This window comes from Pseudophryne corroboree, chromosome 2, assembly GCF_028390025.1.
Source record: "Pseudophryne corroboree isolate aPseCor3 chromosome 2, aPseCor3.hap2, whole genome shotgun sequence".
NCBI lineage: Eukaryota > Metazoa > Chordata > Amphibia > Anura > Myobatrachidae > Pseudophryne > Pseudophryne corroboree.
In genome coordinates, this window is record NC_086445.1 from 490,363,399 (window position 1) to 490,387,450 (window position 24,052).

A 24,052-nucleotide genomic window follows, 5' to 3' on the forward strand; every position below is an offset into this window, starting at 1 on the left:
AAATATAAATTCTTTAGGCCTAGTGTTCCTTTATCCAGAGGATATCCAGATCCTCTTTGTGAGCAGCCATTGTATTAACATATGTTATATCGATTTTTATTTAATTTCTAGCGCCCACTTTTTACTTGTTTTTTGTGCGGCAAATACGCATGGTGCGTCCCTATACGTAAATTGCATCTTTACGCTACCACTGAGAAACGCCACTTTGTGTGTAGTTTGTATGTCTAATTTTTCCGACTTTGACAGTAGCATGGTGGGGGCGTATGTGGCACTATTGGGGTCATATGTGTTTCTGGCCCCCCCATATGTGTATCACGCCCCCATTTTCATTGGCCACGCCCCATGCAGCATTTGGCCACACCCATTTTTTTGATATGTGCACCTTCGGTGCGCGCACACAGTACCTATAAGACATTTTATCTACTTGCACCACTGGGTACAGCACATTGTACTCTAAGGGCATTACTGTGGTACAGTAGATTGTATTCTAAGGGACATTACTGTCGTACAGTAGATTGTATTCTAAGGGCATTACTGTGGTACAGTATATTGTATTCTAAGGGCATTACTGTGGCAGATACTGTAGTATTCTAAGGGCATACTGTGGTACAGTAGATTGTATTCTAAGGGCATTACTGTGACAGATACTGTAGTATTCTAAGGGCATTACTGTGGCAGATTGTATTGTAAGGGAGATTTGTGATTTGTGAGTCCAGTGTATCGTAATGTGCATAGAGCTCGCCTACCTCTATCACCCCTGTGTATTTTAGCTAGGGTCGCTCCTTCAGCATTGCCCTGTAGCCTGCAAAACCTATGCCGTCACTCGCCCTATAGCTGAGCGCTGCCACGAGTCGGGGGGGTCATGGGTGATAGCCTTTTCAATCGAGTCTAGCCTGCTACAGAATTGTATGTGTACTATACGTGCATAGAACCTTATTCTCGTGGCCGCTGTGTATTTTACAGTAGATACACTCCTGCAGATTTGCCCTGCTTTATGTAAAACTTCCGTGCACACTTCTATTGAATGTGAAAGTATAGTACAGTACAATAGATACAAAAATAAAAAATAAAAATAAAGTGTCAGGAAAAAACATGCATTCGTACTTTGAGAATCGAAGCCAGGACTCAAAGCATGGGAAGCGGCACACTTCACCACTCAGACACGTTGCCGAATGACAGATGAATAAGCCCATTGGTTTTGATTATGCTGTAATGGCTACGGATTTGGACGCTAACATATCCCTAACATCAATACACCCCACTGTACTGTACCTGTAACACGTTCGTTTGCATCTGTATACACTACTGGTTTTATTTGTTGATTTGTCTGCGGGACTTGGATGCTCACATATTCTTAACATCAACAGACTATACTGTGGCTTTATCTTGTTCGTTTGCGTCTGTATATACTGTACTACTGTATTTACGTCTGTACACTGTAATATACTGTATGACATCATACTGTAGCATATTGTAGCGTAATGAGATGCACTAGTAAAGTAGTTCTGTATTGTACTTCAATGGAGACCACACGCATGCGCAATGGTGATTTAAAAAAATGACATCTGGTAGATGTTCGCAGGTATTACACTAAAAGGCAACGCCAATCACTCTGTGCGTCTCCCTATGACTAGGTGCTCCTCCCTACGACTAGGCGTGCCTCCTTGCACCCAGGCACGCTGTGTATGCCCGATCGCGACTAACGCCTCAGCCAGCCAAGATAACGGAGGCTCCATCTGTACTCTTGCCGCCGTGCGATGCTTTTGTACCTGTGCGGCGGGGGGGGGGGGGGGGGGCGAGCCAGAAATGTGGGGTGGACTAGCTGTGCTAGGCGTCCCCCCACATGTCTGTGAAAGTGATCGTAAATTTAGCACATCTACGATCAAGTCTGAATTATCCCCTAAGTGCATGTCCTTGTGGTCTAATACTTCCTTTGAAGAATGTTTGCCTCCTGCACTTTGTTTAAACTCTTGATATATTTGAAAGTTTCTATAATTTCCCTTCTCCACTCCAAACTATACATATTAAGATCTTACAGTCTTTCCAGGTAAATTTGGTGATCAGGGCGGGATTATGCCTTGGGGGGCCTGGGGAACTTAACACAGGGGGGCCCTGGTGGAGGGGAAGGGTGTATATTAGATTGTGCATACCTCACAACATGACCCATTCTGGGAGGGACAAAATGCTCTCTACCTGGAATTCCCTTTTAATATTTGATTGGCATCACGTGTTGAATTATTTCATTGATAAAAAAAAAGGTATTTCATCAAAAATTATTACAATCATAATTAAGAGGGAAGTCCAGGTAGAGAGCATTTTATCCCTCCTGGATTGGGAGGTATAGATTGTGTATATTAAATATAAACCAATGGTGTATATTAGATTTAAACTAATAGTTTAATAGGGCCTGGGTACTGTTTATATCTCCACCTAATAGAGATACAAATATTTTATAATGTTTTCCTGTAGTGGAACAAAGACAACTTAAACAAACTTAAAATACACATAGAAAAATAACATCTATAATTTATCATGTATAAATACAGCAGCTGCAGCCTCTGTACTACTAACACACTGGGACAGGACTCAGGAGGTTGCTCTGTGTGTGTCTCTCTCTAGACGTGAACGCTCTCATTAGATAACAGGTTGCACAGGGCCTGACACCCAGACGGGAGGAGGAGAAGCTGGGATCCCTGGGTCACTTACTGTACAGCTCTCTACCCTCTGCTATCTCTCCTCTGGTCAGGAAGCTCCACCGGTATCTCATGAAACCTGATACTCCTGTGTCTCTGCCTGAAATGCATACTTTCCTGCTCACATCCTGGCAGCCTGGTTCTGCTGCTGAACAAGATGGAGGGCTAGTGATATTAGTGTGCATAATGTCACACTCAGCCTTGGAGAGAACACACTTTCTCATACGTCCTAGAGGATGCTGGGGTCCACTTCAGTACCATGGGGTACAGACGGTTCCTCAGGAGCCATGGACACTTTAAGACTTTTCTAGAGTGTGAACTGGCTCCTCCCTCTATGCCCCTCCTCCAGACCTCAGATTAGAAAATGTGCCCAGGCAGACTGGTTGCACTCCAGTGGAGCTCTACTGAGTTTCACTGAAAGACTTTATGTTAGGTTTTTTATTTTCAGGGAGATCTGCTGGCAACAGTCTCCCTGCTTCGTGGGACTTAGGGGGGAGAAATAGGAACCAACTTCCTGAATAGTTTCATGGCTCTGCTTCTTGCTGACAGGACACCATTAGCTCCTGAAGGGTACTGAACACTAGCTGCGGCTATGCACTCACTCCCACAGCACGCCGTCACCCCCGCCAGTATAAATATTACCTCATGTTTGCTGAGGAAAAACGCGCCATTGCAGGGGGCGGGGCTTCTTCCTCAGTGCCATTTTCTTCCAGCAAAAAGCAAGGGAAGAAACGCTGATCCTCCTCTCAACTTATGATTTTAGTATCAGAGTGAAAAAAGGGGGGGAAAGTGTATATTGTGGTATTCTAACCTATTATTGACAATATATATATAGTATCCCTCTGACAAATTTTACTGTGGGTCTGTCCCCTATAAGCCCCAGAGTGTCTGTGGTGTGATTGTGCACGTGTGTGACATGTCTGAGGCAGGGAGCTCTTCCTCTGTGGGAGCCATGGGGGTCATTCCGAGTTGTTCGCTCTGTATTTTTTTCTCGCAACGGAGCAATTAGTCGCTAATGCGCATGCGCAATGTCCGCAGTGCGACTGCGCCAAGTAAATTTGCTATGCAGTTAGGTATTTTACTCACGGCATTACGAGGTTTTTTCTTCGTTCTGGTGATCGTAATGTGATTGACAGGAAGTGGGTGTTTCTGGGCGGAAACAGGCCGTTTTATGGGTGTGTGCGAAAAAACGCTACCGTTTCTGGGAAAACGTGGGAGTGGCTGAAAAAAACGGAGGAGTGTCTGGGCGAATGCTGGGTGTGTTTGTGACGTCAAACCAGGAACGACAAGCACTGAACTGATCGCAGATGCCGAGTAAGTGTGGAGCTACTCAGAAACTGCTAAGAGGTGTCTATTCGCTATTTTGCTAATCTTTCGTTCGCAATTTTGATAAGCTAAGATTCACTCCCAGTAGGCGGCGGCTTAGCGTGTGCAAAGTTGCTAAAAGCAGCTTGCGAGCGAACAACTCGGAATGAGGGCCCATGTTAGGGACACAGAGTTGTAATGTGACACCAAGAGCCTGACTGGGTGAAAGATTTACGTGATAGTGTGAATCATATCAGTAAAGCTGGGTACACACTGGCAGATATATCTGCAGTTCAATCGATCTGCAGATATATCTGCAGATGGTGGTTGTTCATACACACAGAAAGAGGCGCCAATTTATCTTAAAGATATATCTGCTGTTAAATCTATCTGCAGCTATATATGCAGATGGGGATTGTTCATACACACTGAAAGATGCACTAATATATCTGCAGATATATTGGTCATCTGCTGTGTTGCACAGCAGATGCAATATATCTGTGAAAGACGTCTTTCACAGACATATTGCTTGTACACACCTGCAGATCAGCAAAAGATATATTGGACAACCAATTGATTGGCCAATATATCTACCAGTGTGTACCCAGCATTGGGTAATAAGAGATTGGATAAGTCTGAAGGTGGGTTCACACTGATAGATATATCTGCAGATCAATTGATCTGCAGATATATCTATGGACGGATCGGGCAGTGTGCTGTGCATACACACTGCCCGATCCGTCGGGGACTGACGTCATGAACTGGGCGGGCGTGTACACCCGCCCGCCCAGTTCAGCTGTCAATCACCGCCGGCCGCCGCAGCATGTGTACGGGTGGTCGGCCAACCGCCCCGTACACACACAGCGACGCGCCAATATATCGGTAGATATATTGGCCGTCGGCTGTGCTGCGCGGCCGACGCGATACGTCTGTGAACGACGGAGTTCACAGACGTATCGGCCGTACACACTGGCCGATGGTCCTGCGATATATCAGCCATTCAAGAGAACGGCCGATATATCGACCAGTGTGTACGGGCCTTGAGTCTCATACAGAAAACTGAAAATAATCTGTTGAAGATGTGATTTTTAATAGTTCTGCCTTTCATCTACAGGGGACCCCTCTGGGTCACATAAACATTTGCACAAGTAGTATGAACTGATACCGACACGGATGCTGATTCCTGTGTCGACAATAGTTATTCCAGGGGAATAGGTCCTAAGTTAGCGGAAAAACATTAAAAACATGTTTTTAGCTATAAAGATGGTATTAGAAGTTACGGGGCTCCCTCCTTTACCACAGGAGCAGGATTACTTTAGTAAAGAAGTAATGTAACTTTCCCTCCACCTCATGAGCTGAACAGCCTCTGGGAGGGAGTCTGGTTAACCCGAATATAAATTTTCAGATTCCCAAAAGAAGTCAGGCAGCTTAGCTTTTTCCATGCAGAGGACAGGAAAAGGTCGGAGTCACCCCCCATTTTAGACAGTGCCCTGTCACGGTTAAAGAAAAAAGGTGTTTCTCCCTGCGCCTGGGACGGCGTCACTTAAGGAGCCAGAAGACCGCAAGTTGGAGACTAAGTTGTAATCTATTGATGTGGCCAATGGGACACTACTCAGGCCTACCATTGCCTGTGCGTGGGTGAGTGGTGCTATTGAAAAGTGGTCAGAAAACTTGTCATCAGACATTGACACAATAGATAGAGACGAGATACTCCTAACGTTAGGTCATATTAAAGACGCTGATGCATACATGCTAGAAACCATGAAAGATATTGGTCTCTTGGGATCAAGAGCCGCTACCATGGCAATCTCAGCACGGAGGGCGTTGTGGATTCGCCAATGGAATGCTGACGCAGATTACAAAAGGAATACGGAGGCTCTCCCGTATTAAGGTGAGTCCTTATTTGGAGATGGGCTGGATGCTTTAGTTTCTGCGGCTACCGCAGGTAAGTCGACATCCTTGCCTATTGCTCCTGCGCCGGCGAAAGAGACACATCAATCTCAGATGCAGTAATTTCAGTCCCCCTTTTTTTGTGGGTCAAAGGAAGGGGAAATAAAGTCCATAGTGTCTCCAGGATCACAGGAGCAGAATCAACCTCTGCTTCTGCCAAATCTTCAGCATGACGCTGGGGCTCCCTTGCGGGAGTCCGCTCAGGTGGGGGCATGTCTAAAACTCTTCAGTCAGTTCTGGGTTCAATCTGGCCTAGACCCGTGGGTCATACAAATAGAGTCCCACGGCTACAAACTGGAGTTTCAAGACATTTCCCCAGGCGTATTTTTAAATCGACCTCACCAGCTTCTATCCCAGACAGGGAAGTGGTGGCAGCAGCAATACAAAAATTGTGTCAGGATCAAGTTTTTGTCCTGGTTCCCTTGTTACAACAATGAGAAGGGTTTTTTTGCAACCCTATTCGTGGTTACGAAGCCGGATGGCTCGGTCATACCGATTCTAAACCTGAAAACTCTGAATCTCAACCTGCAAAGGTTCTATTTCAAGATGGGATCTCTGTGGGCAGTGGTTTCCAGTCTGGAGGAGGGGGACTTCATGGTGTCAGTAGACATAAAAGATGCCTACTTACACGTTCCCATTTATCCTCCACATCAAGCTTATCTGAGATTCGTAATACAGAATTGTCATTACCAATTTCAGGCGTTGCCGTTCGGACCTTCCACGGCACCGAGGGTTTTCACCAAGGTGATGGCAGGAGATGATGGTCCTCCTTCGACAACAAGGAGTCAATATAATTCCTGACCTGGAAGATCACCTGATAAAAGCGAGATCCAGGGAGAAGTTGATGCAGAACATGGCACTCTCCCTGACAGTACATCAACATCACGGTTGGATCATAAGTTTCCATAGTTACAATAGGAACCGACGACAAGATTGCCCTTTCTGGGGATCATACTGGACACAGAAGTACAGAGGGTATTTCTTCCAGTAGAAAAGGCTCTGGAAATCCAGAGAATGGTCAAACGAATTCTGAAACCAACAAGAGCGTCGATTCATCAATGCATTCGGGTGTTGGGGAAGATGGTAGCGGCCTACGAGGCCATACAGTTTGGCCAATTCCATGCCAGAGTGTTCCAGTGGGACCTATTGGACAAGAGGTCCGGATCCCATCTACACATGCATCAGAGGGTAATCCTGTCATCCAAAGCCAGTATCTTGCTCCGGTGGTGGCTACAAAGTTCTCATCTCCTAGAGGGACGCAGGTTCGGGAGTCAAGACTGGATCCTGGTGAACACGGATGCAAGTCTCCAAGGCTGGGGAGCAGTCACACAGGGGGAATGCTTCCAAGGAAGATGGTCAAGTCAAGAAACTTGTCTTCACATAAATGTTTTGGAGTGGAAAGCCACTTACAATGGCCTTCTACAAGCGGGGCATATTCTTCAAGATCACCCCGTACAGATCCAGTTGGACAATGTAACAGCAGTCGCGTACATAACCCGTCAGGGCGGAATGAAAAACAGAGCGGCTATGCCAGAGGTGACAAAGATTCTCCTCTGGACAGAAAGACATGCAAGAGCTCTGTCGGCAAGTTTCATTCCGGGAGTGGATAACTGGGAAGCAAATTTACCCCATGATCTCCATCCAGGAGAATGGGGCCTCCGCCAAGAAGTCTTTTCGGAGGTGACAGGTCTTTGGGGAGTTCCTCAAGTAGACATGATGGCATCTCGTCTCAACAAGAAGCTTCGGTGATATTGTTTCAGGTCCAGAGACCCTCAAACAACAGCAGTGGACGCACTGGTGACCCAGTGGGTGTTTCGGTCAGTGTATGTCTTCCCTCCACTTCCACTGATCCCAAAAGTTCTCAAAATCATAAGAAGAACAGGAGTTCGAGCGATCTTCATTGTCCCAGACTGGTCAAGGAGGGCTTGGTATCCAGATCTTCAGGAGTTACTCATAGAAGATCCTCGGCCTCTTCCTCTTCGCGAGGGGCTGTTCGTGTATCAAGACTTACCGTGGCTACTTTTGATGGCATGGCTGTTGAGCGCCGAATCCTAGCCAAAAAGGTATTCCCAAAGAAGTCATTCCCACTCTTATTCAGGCCAGGAAAGGAGTAACGTCTAAACATTACACCGTATGTGGAAAAAACATGTATCTTGGTGTGAATCCAAGAAGGCTCCAACGGAACAGTTTCAGTTAGGACGTTTTCTCCATTTTCTCCAGGCGGGGGTGGATGTGGGCCTACGGTTGAGTTCAATCAAGGTCCAGATTTCGGCCTTGTCCGTTTTCTTTCAGGAAAAATTGTCTCCCTTCCAGAAATTCTGACATTCGTGAAAGGGTTTCTGCCCATCCAACCTCCTTTTGTGCCTCCTGTGGCACCATGGGATCTTGACGTGGTGTTGCAGTTCCTTCAATCGGATTGGTTTGAACCTCTCCAGGAGATAGAGTTTGTCACTGACCTAGGTTGGGGGTGTTGTGAACTCGGGGGTTCTCCCAATGGTAGGGGAGAGGAACCACAGTTGGGTCGGAACAGGGATGGCTTGATATAGGTCTTCCTCATACAGGACTCTGACAGTAAAGCTTGCTGAAAATATTAAAGAACTTTATTGCAGGAAGGGAGCAACACAATGTCACATAGCAGAGAAGGAACGTATGGGGGGAATGTCCAAGCTGACTGAAGAACTTGTGAGTGATGTTTTTAAAGATACTGATGATTTGAAGAACTGGTGAACGGTGGTTAAAGACTCTGATGATTTGAAACACTTGTGAGCGGTGGTTAAAGACACTGATGATTTGTATGACTTGAGAGCGGTGATTAAAGACACTGTAGAACTTGAGAACGGTGGTTAAAGACACTGATGATTTGTATGACTTGAGAGCGGTGGTTAAAGACACTGGTAACTTGCAAAACTTGGGAGCGGTGGTTAAAGACACTGGTAACTTGCAAAACTTGGGAGCGGTGGTTAAAGACACTGATGACTTGTAGAATTTGAGAACGGTGTTTAAAGACACTGATGACTTGCAGAACTTGAGAGCAGTGTTTAAAGACACTGATGACTTGTAGAACTTGAGAGCGGTGTTTAAAGACACTGATGACTTGTACAACTTGAGAGCAGCGTTTAGCCCGCAGCCCACGCTGACTCCAAGAGCACTGGTGACTGGATTGCAGAGGAACACACCAGCCGCTGTATACGCTGGAACTGTGCAGCAACTGGCACCTGGAAGTGCCGGAGACACTGGGGTACGACTGCAGAGAGATTCGCCGGGAACAAGAGCACTGGCATCCACTTCAGGGGAAAAGACGATACTCAGGCGCCGAGGCTCTGCCCGGCGTCTGCCTTTGAATCTCCCGCCTCCGCTGGATTGGCGGAACAGTCTGATGACGTCACCCGCTCCCCTCCCACGTGATGCCGGGTGTCATGGCGGCGCCCCTGCCCCGGGGAACCGCCGGGAGCCGCGCCAGCCAGACGCCGGAGCCCGTGGACCATCGAAGGTGGAGGCCACAACACAGACCAGCAGGCACGCAGGGGTAAGCGCGGTGAACGCCGCCTATGGTGTGTGTCAGTACCCCCTCCTCCAGGAGTGACCCCCGGACACTTTCCAGGTTTTGTTGGATGTCTGGAATGGAAAATCCGCACCAGTCGGGGAGCCGTAACTTCAGTAGCCTTGACCCAGCTCCTCTCCTCGGGGCCAAAACCTTTCCACTCCACCAAATACTGTAGATTCTTGTGAAGATAACGAGAGTCAAGAATAGCTTTGATTTCAAAGTCCGTTCCAGCTTCAGACTCTGCAGAGGTTGGCCTCGGGGACTTTAAATGGAACCGGTTTAAAACAAGGGGGCGAAGGAGAGAGACATGAAAGGAGTTTGGTATCTGGAGGAGGGAAGGCAATCCCAATTTGCAGACAACCGGGTTCAGGACTTGTAACACGGGGTAAGGACCAATAAACTTTGGGGCGAACTTCATAGTGGGCACCCTTAACCAGAGGTTGCGGGTGGAAAGCCATACCCTGTCACCAACCTTGTATTGGGGAGCTGCTCGTCGCTTCCTATCCGCAAAGAACTTATAGCGGCCGGAGACTCTCTTGAGATTAGCATGAACTCGACTTCAAATTTGGCTGAAGTGCCGAAGAGTAGAGCCTGCAGCAGGAACATCCTCTGGAGGACAAATGGGTAATTCAGGAACTTGAGGATGGAACCCATAATTAATGAAAAATGGGGACTCACCAGTCGAAGAGTGGTAAAGATGATTATGGGCAAACTCGGCCCATGGCAACAGTTCCACCCAATCATCTTGCGAGGGAGAAAGATACACACGGAGAAAAGTCTCTAAATCTTGATTGATGCGTTCAGTTTGCCCATTGGTTTGTGGATGGTAAGCGGATGAAAACTTGAGTTTTATTTGTAAGGCCGTACAGAGAGCTCTCCAGAATCTTGCAGTGAATTGTACCCCCCGGTCAGAGACGATTTCCTGAGGTAAGCCGTGCAGGCGGAAATGTTCTCGGATAAATAACAAAGCCAACTTGGGAGCTGATGGTAACCCGGTCAAAGGTACAAAATGTGCCATCTTAGAGAAACGGTCGATAATTACCCAGACAGTATTGTGACCCTTGGAGAGGGGCAATTCGGTAACAAAGTCCATAGAGATATGGGTCCAAGGCCTCTGAGGAATGGACAGTGGATGCAACAACCCCACAGGAGGCAAACAAAGAATTTTGTGCTGAGCACACTGAGGACATGAGTTGACATAATCTTGAATATCCTTCTTCATAGTGTCCCACCAGTAAGACCTTCGTAGAAACTCCCACATCTTTTGAACTCCAGGATGACCGGAAAACTTGGAAATATGAGCCCACTGCAACAACCTTGGTCGAAATTTAGCTGGCACAGACATTCTCCCAGGAGGAGGACCCAGAGCGGTGGGAGCCGCTGACATAGAAACTGGACTGAGAATCAAAGCCTTCTCAACGGAATTCTCCTTATCCGAAGCTGTTAAGGAATGGGATAAAGCATCAGCCTTGGTGTTAAAAGTCCCAGCCAGGTACTTAATAACAAATGAAAACCGAGTAAAGAAGAGCGCCCATCTAGCTTGACGGGGATTTAAGCACTGGGCCGTCTTGAGGTACAGCAAATTCTTATGATCAGTGAAAATTGTAATTAGGTGTTTAGCACCTTTCAAAAGATATCTCCATTCCTCCAAGGCAGATTTTATTGCCAAAAGCTCTTTGTCTCCAATGGTGTAATTCTGTTCCGCAGGAGAGAATTTGCGAGAATGGAAACCACATGGATGTAACTTCCCATCTGGAGCGTACTGCGAAAGCACGGCACCTATGCCTACCGTGGAAGCATCAACCTCCAAAAAGAATGGTTTTGAAAAATTTGGTTGTTGAAGTACTGGAGCGGACATAAAGGCTGCCTTTAACTGAGCGAACGCTGCTACAGCTTCGGAGGACCAATGACTTGGGTTAGAACCCTTCTTGGTTAGGGCAGTAATAGGTGCCACGATGGTAGAGAATCCCTGTATGAATTTCCGGTAGTAATTTGCAAAACCCAGAAATCGTTGTACCGCTTTCAAGGAAAGAGGCTGAGTCCAGTCCCGGATGGCAGTGAGTTTCTCTGGATCCATACGAAGCTCCGTGCCCGAAATGATGTAACCAAGAAATGGAATAGAAGGAACCTCAAAAGTACATTTGGAAATCTTGCCATAAAGATGATTCTCTCGCAATTGAAGAAGTACCTCTTTGACCTGTATTCTGTGCTCTGTGAGATTTTTAGAAAATATCAGAATGTCATCCAAATATACCACTACACTTAGGTATAGCATATCCCGAAAGACTTCGTTAATGAATCCCTGGAAGACGGCAGGGGCGTTGCTGAGGCCAAACGGCATTACCAGATACTCGTAATGCCCGTCCCTGGTATTGAAGGCTGTCTTCCATTCGTCCCCCTGTCGGATACGTATCAAATTATAAGCTCCCCTTAAATCAAGCTTGGTGAAAACTCGGGCTCCGCGAACTCTATCAAAAAGCTCCGTAATGAGCGGCAAATGATACTTATTCTTAATGGTGACATCATTTAGACCACGATAGTCAATACATGGTTTCAGCTCTCCTTCCTTCTTCTTCACAAAAAAGAAACCTGCCCCCGCCGGGGAGGTAGAGGGGCGGATGAATCCTTTCTGCAGATTAGACTTGATATAGTCTGACATAGCTTGGGTCTCGGGCAATGATAAGGGATAAGTTCGACCCCGAGGTGGCATTTTCCCCGGAATGAGCTCAATGGAGCAGTCCCAGGGTCTATGCGGTGGTAGCTGATCGGCCGCTTGCTCCGAGAACACGTCAGAAAACTCCCGATAGGCCTCCGGAATGAGCCCTTCATCTGACTTGGAAGATACACGGAGCGGATAGACAGGGGTGAGACAATTTGAATGACAAAAAGAACTCCAAGATGTTATTTGTGTCAAACTCCAGTCGAAGTGAAGGTTGTGAAGTTTAAGCCAAGGAAGGCCAAGAACCGGATCGTGGGGCATCTCCCGAATCACTAGGAACTCCAGGTGTCCCCTATGCAGAGCTCCCACTTGCAGTTTGATTGGTACTGTACAACTTGAAATCAGACCGTTAGAAATTTGGGTACCATTGATAGCAGTCAACGTAATAGGTCGTTCGACCGACCGTAGCTGAAGACCCAGATCCTGGGCACAGGAAAGGGAAATAAAATTCCCTGCAGCCCCTGAGTCCAGCATAGCCTTAACGGGTTTGGCTATTGACTCGGAGAACAGAGACACGGAGAGTAAACAGTCACTGGCGGAGAAGGTTTAGAAGAAACCCCTAGCTCGACTCCTCCGGAACAAGCTAGGACTGCCCGTTTCCCTGGCGAGACTTGCAAAACTTGTGAAAGTGATCCACGGCTCCACAGTAGAGGCAGAGTCTACCCTCACGACGACGCTGACGTTCTTCTGGGGACAGCCGAGATCAATTAATCTGCATGGGTTCATCAGGACTTGGAATAACCGTTTGCTTAGATGGAAGAGATCGGACCCTTGATCGATCTGACCGACTATGTTCGCCACCTCGTTCCTGCATGCGAAGATCCACCTTTACACAGAGCGAGATCAACTGTTCTAAAGAATCCGGCAAATCTCCAGTGACCAACTCGTCCTTTAGACGATCGGAGAGCCCGTTCCAAAAGGCAGCCCGAAGGGCATCATTATTCTAGCGCAGTTCTGAGGCTATGGTCTGAAAATTAATCACATACTGTCCCACTGAATGAGAGCCTTGTCGGACATGAAGCAAGTCTGCAGAGGCAGCGGTCGTCCTGCCGGGCTCATCAAAGATCCTCCGGAATGACGTAATGAAATTGGTGTAACTAGAAACCAATGGATCAGATCGCTCCCATAATGGAGACACCCAATCCAACGCTGAACCCTCGAGCAAAGAAATAATATATGCCACCTTGGACTGATCAGAAGGGAAGTTATGTGAAAGAAGTTCAAAATGTACCTCGCACTGATTGAGAAAACCACGGCAATTCTTTGGATTCCCATTATAGCGAGAAGGAGTAGGGACCTGAAGGCGTGACCTGGTTCCAGAGGAGAATGGAACATTACTAGAGACAACCACTGGAGCGGGTAGTGGAGCTGGGGCCGGTACTACTGAAGCCAGAGAAGTTTTAATTTGATCCAGCCGGCCAGATAATTCCTGGAGATAATTCATCACCTGGCCCTTTGCTGCTTCCTGACTTTGTACTCGAGAAATCAAGTCCTGGATGGTACTTGCCTCTCGGCTCCGTTCCCCCGGGTCCACGAGGCCTGAGTATACTGTCACTGACCTAGGTTGGGGATGTTGTGAACTCGGGGGTTCTCCCGATGGTAGGGGAGAGGAACCACAGTTGGGTCGGAACAGGGATGGCTTGATATAGGTCTTCCTCATACAGGACTCTGACAGTAAAGCTTGCTGAAAATATTAAAGAACTTTATTGCAGGAAGGGAGCAACACAATGTCACGTAGCAGAGAAGGAACGTATGGGGGGAATGTCCAAGCTTATAGAAGAACTTGTAAGCAATGTTAAAGACTCCAGGAAAAGAAGTACTTGTGAGTGTTGGTACAAGATAATAGTGACTGAAGAACTTGTGAGTGATGTGTTTAAAGATACTGATGATTTGAAGAACTGGTGAACGGTGGTTAAAGACTCTGATGATTTGAAACACTTGTGAGCGGTGGTTAAAGACACTGATGATTTGTATGACTTGAGAGCGGTGACTAAAGATACTGATGATTTATAGAACTTGAGAGCGGTGGTTAAAGACACTGATGATTTGTATGACTTGAGAGCGGTGATTAAAGACACTGTAGAACTTGAGAGCGGTGGTTAAAGACACTGATGATTTGTATGACTTGAGAGCGGTGGTTAAAGACACTGGTAACTTGCAAAACTTGGGAGCGGTGGTTAAAGACACTGGTAACTTGCAAAACTTGGGAGCGGTGGTTAAAGACACTGATGACTTGTAGAATTTGAGAACGGTGTTTAAAGACACTGATGACTTGTAGAACTTGAGAGCGGTGTTTAAAGACACTGATGACTTGTAGAACTTGAGAGCAGTGTTTAAAGACACTGATGACTTGTAGAACTTGAGAGCGGCGTTTAGCCCGCAGCCCACGCTGACTCCAAGAAGCACTGGTGACTGGATTGCAGAGGAACACACCAGCCGCTGTATACGCTGGAACTGTGCAGCAACTGGCACCTGGAAGTGCCGGAGACACTGGGGTACAACTGCAGAGAGATTCGCAGAGAACAAGAGCACTGGCATCCACTTCAGGGGAAAAGACGATACTCAGGCGCCGAGGCTCTGCCCGGCGTCTGCCTTTGAATCTCACACCTCCGCTGGATTGGCGGAACAGTCTGATGACGTCACCCGCTCCCCGCCCACGGGATGCCGGGTGTCATGGCGGCGCCCCTGTCCCGGGGAACCGCGCCAGCCAGACGCCGGAGCCCGTGGACCATCGAAGGCGGAGGCCGCAACACAGACCAGCAGGCACGCAGGGGTAAGCGCGGTGAACGCCGCCTATGGCGTGTGACAGAGTTGAAGTTTCTCACTTGAAAAGTGGTCATTCTGTTGGCCTTGGCATCCGCAAAGAGGGTGTCTGAGTTAGGGGCCTTGTCTCACAAGAACCCTTACTTGATTTGCCATGAAGATAGGGCGGAGTTAAGAACTCGTCAGAAATTTCTTCCAAGGGTGGTTCCTTCTTTCCATATAGACCAGCCTATTGTGGTGTCAGTGGCTACTGGCACTTTCGCTGCTTCAAAGTCTCTGAATGTGGTCAGGGCTTTGAGAATTTATGTCGCGAGAACAGCTCGGATACGTAAAACAGAGGCTCTGTTTGTCCTGTATGCTTCCAACAAGATTGGGTGTTCTGCTTCTAAGCAGACTATTACGCGCTGGATCAGTGGTACGATTCAGCACGTTCATTCCACGGCAGGATTGCCGGTACCGAATTTGGTGAATGCCCATTCTACTAGAAAGGTGGGCTCATCCTGGGCGGCTCCCCGGGGGGGTCTCGGCATTGCAACTTTGCCGAGCAGTTACTTGGTCAGGGGCAAACACGTTTGCTAAGTTTTACAAGTTTGACACCTTGGCCGATGAGGCCCTACAGTTTGGTCAATCGGTGCTGCATGGTCATCTGCACTCTCCCGCCCGTACTGGAGCTTTGGTATAACCCCATGGTACTGAAGTGGACCCCAGCATCCTCTAGGACGTATGAGAAAACAGGATTTTAATACCCACCTAACCCAGTGCGTACTTTACCTGCAGTTGTTATTTTGTTGAAAATGTCTTCAGCACGTTTGCTGTAATGTTCATGTTGTTGGCATGTGTTTTGTTGAATACCATGTTGTACGGCATGGTTGAAGTGCGAGCTGGTGTAAATCTCACCGTTAACTTTAAAGTAAATCCTTTCCTCGAAATGTCCGTCTCCCTGGGCACAGTTCCTATACTGAGGTCTGGAGGAGGGGCACAGAGGGAGGAGCCAGTTCACACTCTAGAAAAGTCTTAAAGTGCCCATGGCTCCTGCGGAACAGTCTATATCCCATGGTACTGAAGTGGACCCCAGCATCCTCTACGGACTAGGAGAAAAGGATTTACCGGTAGGTATTAAAATCCTGTTTTTAAGTACCGTTACAAGTAACACTGCATAAATACAACCATAACTTGAGAAGTTATGGGGCCCATGCTTAGATGCTTGGCTAACCATTAGCAAGTGCATGGTCTGGGCCCGTTGATAAATATATGTAGTAAATACTGCTAGAGCATTCCCGACTGTATACCAGATTAAGAACAGCAATGCACTGTAGAAATACACCGTAGTGCTGTGCAGTATAATGTAACATATGTATACTGTTAAAATTCAAGTGAACAATCTGGAACCTGATTCCTAGAGGTAGCAGTGGGCCCCCATGCAGTGGGCCCCATTGGGGGTTTCCCCATGTATCCCGATGGGCCAGTCCGACCTTTTACTGACATATGGCACAGTGCAATATCATAATCCAGGCACCATGACACAACGCTACACCTCTGAAGCCATGCAGTGCCATATTAACCCATGGCCGGGCCCTAGCCTTTTAGGAGTTTTGCGTCTCCTCTGGCACTTCAATCTTTCACCCACTACAGCTGACATTTTGCAAGCAGAGCTTATGTCATCATTTACAGTTTCAGCATTCACACGGATACTGATACCCACTAAAGTCTGCTGACTTCTTTTCTCACAGAGCAATCACTCTTACTTTTCTGTACTATCTTGAAATGGCCAATGTGAACACGCTAAAGAAAAGTACAGATGTGTCCTCCTCTTAGCGTACCCGAAATGCATACACATCACTGCATATCGTGCTCGACTGCAGCATTGGGTCCCCCGTTTAAAGTACGGAGTAGGACATATCTGTACTCTCTTTGTCGGGGCACTCACCTACCCTAATAGGACAGATTTACTGTGTAAAGCTTAACACATACAGGCTTAATGGTAAAAGAATGTGATCTCAAAGAAGCACATCCAAAAATCACAAACAAACACACATAAGTTACTCTGAGGTACTATTAAAAAAACTGGGATCACCAATACAGTCTCACATACTGAAATAATGCATTTACAGGTTTGTCTTAAAATACAGCCAATCAGCCCACTGTTATAAAGTGAGTAGCAAAGACAATACTAATCCGTATTATCTGGTAATAAAAAAGCAGGAAATTGGTTGGCACCAATAAGTTAGCAATACACGTATTAAATACAAAGACGATTTGTCCAGTATCAGTATATAACAATAATAACTGTACTATTTGTCCTAAGTGACAATATAAACAAATAATAATATAATTCACACTATAGGTACAGGTTGAGTATCCCTTATCCAAAATGCTTGGGACCAGAGGTATTTTGGATATCGGATTTTTCCGTATTTTGGAATAATTGCATACCATAATGAGATATCATGGTGATGGGACCTAAATCTAAGCACAGAATGCATTTATGTTTCATATACACCTTATACACACAGCCTGAAGGTCATTTTAGACAATATTTTTTGTAACTTTGTGCATTAAACAAAGTGTGTGTACATTCACACAATTCATTTATGTTTCATATACACCTTATACACACAGCCTGAAGGTCATTTAATACAATAACTTTAATAACTTTGTGTATTAAACAAAGTTTGTGTACATTGAGCCATCAAAAAAAAAGTTTTCACTATCTCACTCTCAGTCAAAAAAGTCCGTATTTCGGAATATTCCGTATTTCGGAATATTTGGATATGGGATACTCAACCTGTATTACAATGTATATTCAGACCCTAAATTACAGAAGGAGCTCTAAAAGATAATTGAATCAGGTGTTGCTTGAGATTCCACAACTCAGATTTGATAATAATTCCTGTAACATATGTGAAAAGTGACAAATGTTTGGGCAAAGTGGAGAAGTAGGAAATTCCTCTATCAGTAAAAGGTAGATGGCTGTTGCCTACCATAAGTATAATGTGACTGGTAGGTGAGCGGATCACCTTAGTACCAGAGGATTTGGAAGAAAGTTATTGGCATCTGCTGTTGCCCCGTCCCCTGTATATGGTCTGTTGCAATGTAATGCAGTAATGGGGGATTCAGGTGCAATAAGAGTGCCATGAAAGAGGTGGAACAGGGGTAGATGGTGGTGGTGAAGAGGGAAAGGCACCAGTGGGGTATTGCCTGCTGGAATGCTGCTTCCTTCTTTTTTTTTTTGTTAAGTATTTTTATTGGGTTTTACAAATATACAAAATGAAAATGAAAAGAACAGAGAATATCATAACAGAGGTTTCTGAAGAAGCCGATGGAACAGTGCAATATCACAACAGACAGTTATATAAAGCTTGAGTAAATGACAACGGATATTGGCCCTCATTCCGAGTTGTTCGCTCGCTAGCTGCTTTTAGCAGCAGTGCAAACGCTAAGCCGCCGCCCTCTGGGAGTGTATCTTAGCTTAGCAGAAGTGCGACCGAAAGGGTCGCAGCATTGCTACTAAAAAAGATTGTGCAGTTTCAGAGTAGCTGCAGACCTACTCCTACCTTGCGATGACTTCAGACTATTTAGTTCCTGTTTTGACGTCACAAACACGCCCTGCGTTCGGCCAGCCACTCCCCCGTTTCCCCAGTCACTCCTGCGTTTTTTTCTGGCACGCCTGCGTTTTTACACACACTCCCCGAAAACGGTCAGTTACCACCCAGAAACACCCACTTCCTGTCAATCACTCAACGATCAGCAGTGCGACTGAAAAGCGTCGCTAGAGCTTGTGTGAAACTGCATCGGCTTTTGTGAAAGTACGTCGCGCGTGCGCACTGCGCACCATACGCATGCGCATAATGCCGATTTTTAGCTTGATCACTGCGCTGCGAACAACAGCAGCTAGCGATCAACTCGGAATGACCCCCATAGATAGTAGTATATCATCAGGTAAACACAACTCATTGACAGGAAAGATGTTCAAAGGACACTACTTAGTTATCAGGTGTATGTAGGCAGTAATTGATTTATGTAGTCTCTGTAATCAATATAAAAACTATAAACAAAACATTTTTGAGAAATTTAAGAGTAGAGGGAGGGAGGTAATGAGGAGGAAGGGAAAAGAGGATGAAGGGTAGAGAGGGTGGGGGAAGCTCTTCAAGTAACGGATATAATGGTTATCTGCCCGTGAAACACAGAAACTAGAAATGCGTATCGAAGGTGAGTAAAACAGTTGGTAGTAAGCAGATTAGAGGAGGTAACTAATGCAGATATGGCTATTTACATTATAAAGGACTTTGGTCTACTTGTTGAATTGCTTCGAAAGGGCCCCATCTGTATACAAAAGCTGTTACAGTTCTGATAATGTATCGAGGCATCGTGTTTATCAAAGTGCATACATTTTGTTAATAAAGCTAATAAGTTTGACAATTTAGGAGAATTGGTAGATATCCATAATTTGAGTATAAGTTTCTTTGATGTAGTGAGTAAAATAGTTAAGAAAGGTATCATATGATGTTGATGTAAAGGGAGATTCCAAACATCAAAGTTCGCAAACAGTAATGGGATGAGGTATAAGGTAACATGTGAGTTAGGGGGATATTGATATAATTAATGATTTTATTCCGAAACATTTTGATGTGTCCACAGGACCACATGTTGTGAAGGAGAGTAGCAGAGGCATCGCCACATTTTGGACAAAATCCCGTTTCTTCAGGAGCAAAGTGATGTCTCTGACCTTGGGATATATATGCCCTATAGATCATCCTAATGTGTGTTTCTTGTAATGAAGATGAGCGAAGAATGCGAAGTGTTTTGTCAAAATATTGAAATAAAATATTAGATTGCATTAATAAAGGAAAATCTGATGCCCATTTAGACATTGTTTGAGTCCATAATTTTGAGGTCAAGGGTACAAGAAATTCTTTGTAGATCAACCTGGTTTTCAATGTTTTCTTTCTGAATTTACTTATAATATTATGCAATGGGTCCATCTGGGATTGGATAAGGTTGGTGGGGGGTAGAGAGGCAGTGCAGTATGACAACTGCATTATTGAGAGAAAGCTGTGAGTGGGTATACCAAATGTGGATCGAAGTTGCTGAAATGTCAACTGCTTGCCACCTTGGTCAAATACCTGGGAAATAAGTTTAAGGCCCTTCTGACAGAGGCATCTAAAAGCTGAGCTGTCTAGACCTGGCGGGAACATTGGATTACCCCAAATGGGAAGCCATTCAGACATCAAGTGATTTCTATTTAAAGTTTTACATAGTGATCTCCATGCTTCATAGGTATCTGTAAAAAATACATGAGAATAGATTTCCCGTGGAATATGTAGTTTTGGAGTGTGAAGTAAGACTCCTGGAGAATACGGATGAAGCAAGGCACAGTCCAAGTTATGGAGAAAAATTGCTCCGTTCTAGCAGCCAATCAAGTGCGTATCTGGTGAGAAGTGCTTTAGAGTACAGGATTCCGTTTGGAAAACCATGTCCCCCCCGCAGATTTAGGTAATTGAAGTTTTGAGAGTGAAATTCAAGGTTTTCGGGATTTCCAGATAAATTTGCTACACAATTTAGTCACCTCAAGACTGTCTTTAACAGGAAGTTTGATAAGGAGTAATTGCATAATGTATGTGAGTTTAGGGAAAATTATGGATTTAACAATTTCAATTCTACCCAAAAGTGATAGGGGAGATCATGCCACAACTCAGTATTATTTTTAATAGTAGTAATAGCTGGTAAAAAGTTCAATTTATATAGGGCTTCAATTTTGTTGGGGATTTGTATTCCTAAATACTTAATATGTGTTGGTTTGATTTTTATAGTTTTCAGGTGTGCGTCAGAGGAAAAATCGGGGGGAGTACCATGAAGGATAAGAAGCTCAGACTTGTTAATGTTAATTTTATAACCTGAGAAACTGCCAATTGGTTAATAATATGAAGGGACTCTGGAATGGAATGCTGCGGATGTGACAGAAATAGTAACATATCATCCGCAAACAAGGAGACTCTCAAGTCTATACCTTTGATGCAGATGCCTTGATAAAGTGGGGATGATCTAATCGCCACCGCTAGTGGCTCCAAGGTTAAGGCAAATAGGAGCAGGGACAATGGGCAGCCTTGCCGTGTTCCTCGTAGAACTGGGAAGGGTTCCGACATGATCCCATTACAAATAATCCTGGAGGAAGAGGAGGTGTACAAAGTGTTTAGCCGAAAAAAGAAACATTGGTGGGAAGCCAAAGCGGCGTAGGGTATTATATAAATGTTCCCAGTGTACCATGTCGAAAGCTTTTTCAGCATCAAGTGAAAGAATTGCTTTTGGAGTATTCGACATGGCGCACTGGGAATCACAAACTACTGCTAAAACACGTCGAATGTTTGAGACTGGATTCCTTTCCATAACAAAGCCTGTTTGATCTTGGTGTACTAAGAGAGGAGGGACTATTAATTTAAGTCGGTCCGATAATGTCTTAGTCAATCATTTGTAGTCTAAATTAAGTAGAGATATAGGCCTATAAGAAGCCGGGTCAGAGAGATCTCTGCCAGGTTTTGGTAAAACTCGAATGTTTGCCATATTAAAATAGGATGGCATCATGCCGGTTTGAAGAATATTATTAAGAACAAGCACTAAACAAGGTTCTATCTTTGGGGCAAGTCGTTTGTAATATTCTAATGTAAGTCCGTCTGGGCCCGGAGCTTTGTCAGGTTTTAGTTTGGCAATGGAATCTATTACTTCTTGTAGTGTAATAATTTGGATGAGGGATAGGCTAGCATCGTCAGGGATTTGTGGGAGAGGTAAATGTTCCCAAAATTTTCAGCTTGGGTAAGATCAGAGGCCGGAAGGGAGTTTAAGTCTGTATAAACAGTGTTAAGAATTGCGGCTATTTGTGCGTTGGATGATGTATAAGTTTGATCAGTTAATTTCAGTGGGTGAATTACAGAGGGAGCTCCTTGGCCTTTAAGTAGATTGGACAATAGTTTGCCGGATTTGTTTCCGAACTTATGGAATTTGAATTCTTTGTTGAATGTATACCATGCTTCCATTTTGGAAAATATCGATTCAAATTTAGATTTTGCCTCTACATAGTGTAATTTAGAAGAAGGGTTAGGGGTTGATTTGAATTTTTGAAAGGGTCAGTTGACGTTTTTGATGGGTAGAATAGGAGATAATCTCACCTCTGATCGTGACCTTAGAAGCCTGCCAGAACAGAACAGGGTCAGAATGTAAAGTATCTTCATTATTATGTTGGAATGAATTCCAAGCATCTAAAACTGCAGTTTTTAATTTAGAAGAAGTGGCTAGTGATGTCAGACAGTGCCATGAGATGAAAGAGTCCCTTTCCCTTACCAGGTTGTTATTGACCCAGGTGACCGCATGGTCAGAGAATGTGATCGGCTCGATATTTGATTCCTCCACCCTTGGCAGTAAGGTGTTGGAGACTAATAAGTAATCAGTTCTGGATAATTTCCCAGTGGAGGCAGAGAGACATGTATATTTTCTTTCGGTTGGGTTCAGTACTCTTCATATGTCTATTAGATGGAGCTTGGCAGCTAAAGCATTCACCCCAAACTTAGGCAGATTTCTCTTATTCATATTGGGGAATTGTTTATCTAGTTGGAGAAAAGCTATTAAATTGAAGTCACCCCCAAGGAGAATCGATAGATGGAGACAAGGAGTTAATAGAGAAACAATCTTTTGAAAAAATAATTTAGAGTAGACATTTGGTACATAAATAGTGAAATAAACATACTTCTGTGTGTCATGGGTCACATAGCACATTAGATAACGACCATCGGGGTTCGACACAATATTTGTTACGGTAATAGGTAAATGTGCTTTGTTGAGAATCGCCAGGCCTCAAGCATTAGAGGAATAAGGGGCAGATGCTAACAGCTTCCACTTCAGGCCATTTCATTTAAGCGTTTCTGGGGCAGTTAGGTGGGTTTCTTGTAGGAAAATGACATCTAGGCTCAATTTGTTAAGGTACAGTAGGATATGATTTTGTTTTTGTGGGGAGTTTATCCCACCCACATTCCAGCTTCCCACTGTAAAAGACTATAAACCAAAGGTTATAGGAACATAAAACTGTAATTACAGACCCTAGAGCTGAATATATGATCGGACAAAATACAGATAATAGATGAAGAGCATCATCATCAGTGTGGGGATGGGGGGAGAAAGGGAATTGAAGGAGGGTGTGGAGAAAAAGAAGGGTGGTAGAAACACATATAAACATTACTATGTTAATATACTTCCGTAGTATTATATAAAAAGTATCAACAGACGCAACTTAAGGTTGCCTAACAGGGCTTAACTCCTGAGCCGAAACGCCCTATAAAATTATAAACAGCAGAATCATTGCAATGGTTAATACAGTAGAAACATTTGCCTTCGCCTTTGCTAAAGGGAGTAGTATGAGAGAGTAGCAGTCTACTGCAGAGTGTTCGATGAGAACAACAAAAGGTTAAGAAAAACCAACTCCGTCATCAGGCATAAACAGTAAATATAGGAGTAACTTATTTGGAAAAACGTATCAGGACAGTTATGAAACAAACTGATCAGGGTGGATGTAATCATAAATCAGTTGATTAATAAAAGGATAAGGGTCTGCCTCTTGGTAAGAGGTAGCAGAACGAGATAGGAGACCAATCTTAGTAGCGTCAATCGTAATCTGTCATGCGAGATGGCTGTCGTTGGTCTGCAGAGATTTCTCTAAGATAAGCAACTGCCTCTTGGGGGTTAAAAAAATCTTTGAATGTGGAGCCGTAAAATATCCGCAGCCTGGCTGGATATATTAAAGCAAATTTGAGGCCATCCTGTATTAATCGGGTTCAAATCGGAGAAAATTCCTTACTTGTCTTTGCCAATTCGGCCGAATAGTTTTGAAAAATCAAGATTGTATGACCTTGCCACTTGATGTTCCTCAATTTGCGAGATGCTACCCATAACAAATCCTTATGAAGATAGTTCAAAGTTTTAAATATGACAGCCCTGGAACGTGCTCCCTCTTGTGGCTGTTGCAGGCCAAGCCCGTGGGCACGCTCTATAACCAAGTCAGTCATCTGTCCTGGACTTGTAGTAAAATAGGGAGTG

General features: G+C 44.9%; 1 long non-coding RNA gene across 1 annotated transcript in view; it reads left to right on the forward strand.

Moving 5' to 3' along the window:
- The window catches only part of LOC135050904 (uncharacterized), a 41,654-nt gene extending 21,824 nt beyond the window's left edge, over positions 1 to 19,830 (forward strand). Inside the window, exon 3 of the long non-coding RNA XR_010241911.1 lies at positions 19,613 to 19,830. This is a non-coding gene — a long non-coding RNA (uncharacterized LOC135050904). The remainder of the gene's footprint in view (positions 1 to 19,612) is intronic.
- Positions 19,831 to 24,052: the final 4,222 nt, after the last annotated feature.